The sequence below is a fragment of the Limulus polyphemus genome, unplaced genomic scaffold (assembly GCF_000517525.1).
Source record: "Limulus polyphemus unplaced genomic scaffold, Limulus_polyphemus-2.1.2 Scaffold253, whole genome shotgun sequence".
Taxonomy (NCBI): domain Eukaryota; kingdom Metazoa; phylum Arthropoda; class Merostomata; order Xiphosura; family Limulidae; genus Limulus; species Limulus polyphemus.
The window spans coordinates 158,620-161,105 of NW_013665863.1; positions in this window are offsets into that span (position 1 = coordinate 158,620).

A 2,486-nucleotide genomic window follows, 5' to 3' on the forward strand; every position below is an offset into this window, starting at 1 on the left:
GGTAAAAGAAATTGTTTATCTTAAGTAAACTGTTGAAATACGTAAATAAAACATGCTCGCCCTTTCAGCCGTGGGGTCGTTAAAATGTGACGGTCAATCCCACTATTCGTTGGTAAAAGAGTAGCCCAAGAGTTGGCGTTGGGTGGTGATGACTAGCTGCCTTCCCTCTAGTCTTACACAACTAAATTTGGGACGGCTAGCGCAGATAGTCCTCGTGTAGCTTTGCCGGAAATTACAAACAAACAACCAATAAAGCAAACAGAAACAGGAGATAAATGAGAAAAGCAGTTGAATGTGGACAAAAAATTAAATATTTATTTAGGACGATAGGAGGGATAAAAATTGTTCATATAAACAAATAATACATGAAGTTAGAATTTCAATTATATATTTGACGAAATATGTTTCAGGAAATCAAATCATACAACAACCTCATTATTCAATATTTTGACCCCTGATCTACAAACTGATACACCTGCAGGAGATAGGTATTACTATTATTACTATCCTCAAAAGTCTTATTAGGTAGGCTCGTGGAGTAATTTCTTATCCCAATACTGTTTGCGCTCTCGGCTAGGAAATTTCTTGTACTAACTAAAATTGTAATACATGCTGACAAACACGACCCTAGTAAAATAAATATTTTGAATTTCAAGGTACGTAATAAATTAACACACACACACACGTAATATATACAGAAACGCATATAGACTTATAGATTTGGGAAACTATGAGTATATAACTATATTATAGAAATGGGCATGATAATATACAGAAATGATTCATTATCTATAAATATTTTAGGAACGAGCCGAAATCTGTTCGTTGAATTACTGGAAATATTCAGGGTTAAACATATCTCACCCCAAGCAACACTTAGCATTAGCAGTCTTAATTGTTCATGGTGATGGGGGTTTGCTTATCTTAGCGTTGTTTACTTGTTCGTGGTGGTAGGGTTTACTTATCTTAGCTTTGTTTACTTGTTCGTGGTGATGGTTTTTTTTATCTGAGCCTCCTTGTTTACTTGTTCATGGTGGTGGGGTTTATTTATCTGAGCTTTATTTACTTGTTCATGGTGGTGGGGTTTACTTATCTTAGCTTTGTTTACTTGTTCATGGTGGTGGAGTTTACTTATCTTAGCTTTGGTTACTTGTTCGTGGTGATGGGGTTTACTTATCTTAGCTTTGTTTACTTGTTCGTGGTGATGGGGTTTACTTATCTTAGCTTCGTTTACTTGTTCATGGAGGTGGGGTTTACTTATCTGAGCTTTATTTACTTGTTCATGGTGGTAGGGTTTAGTTATCTTAGCTTTGTTTACTTGTTCGTGGTGATGGGGTTTGTCTATGTTAGCTTTGTTTACTTGTTCATGGTGATGGGGTTTACTTATCTGAGCTTTCTTGTTTACTTGTTCATGGAGGTGGAGTTTACTTATCTTAGCTTTGTTTACTTGATCGTGGTGATGGGGTTTGTCTATGTTAGCTTTGTTTACTTGTTCATGGTGGTAGGGTTTAGTTATCTTAGCTTTGTTTACTTGTTCGTGGTGATGGGGTTTACTTATCTGAGCTTTGTTTACTTGTTCATGGTGGTGGGATTTACTTATCTTAGCTTCGTTTACTTGTTGATGGAGGTGGGGTTTACTTATCTTAGCTTTGTTTACTTGTTCATGGTGATGGAGTTTACTTATCTGTGTTTTGTTTACTTGTTTATTTATAGTTAAGCGCAAAACTACACAATGGGCTGGATATGTGCTCTACCGACAACCGGTATCGAAACCCGATTTTTTAGCATTACAAGCCCTCGGACTCACTGCCGAGCCATCGGGGGACGCTTTGTTTAGAACGAGCTCGGTGAATCTTCGGATTAAGTGAAAAATCTCAAGCTATAGCACCAAGAAACTAAAATTCTCTAGATGTAATATCTACTGACTTATCCTGCGAATATTTATTACATAAGAGTGCACGTGCTTGAACAAATTTAGTTTTTATTATGGTTTTCATTATGGCGACATAGTCGATCAGCAACGCGCAAAATAAAAAAAAGATTACTTGCTAACAAGTACACATACGACGAGATCAAGATTACCAAAATGCAAAGACCTCTAGAGGTATTATCAGTTCTTCTTTTCAGGCGTCACTTCCTTTCTCAATCATTGGTTCACGCTGTCATCGAAGATACCAAATACGTCACTAGATAAGTTGTGGCTTAAATCATTCTCACGACCATTCGCTCTTCCAACTCTTCCTGTTCTTATCACATTTCACGTTACTTTATGCAGAATGACGCTAAGATTGGCTATGCTCTCACACTAACATTATTTTATTTATCACCACTTACTTCTTTCTCCCAATTTTCTTTTTTTATTCTTTCACATATTCTGTATCTCACGTTATTTTCTTTCCTTCTCTCATTTCATATCCCTGGTAGCTGTACATTGTTTATTTGCTGACGCAGCATCGTGTTCCCTCTTTTTTTTTTTTCTTTAAGAA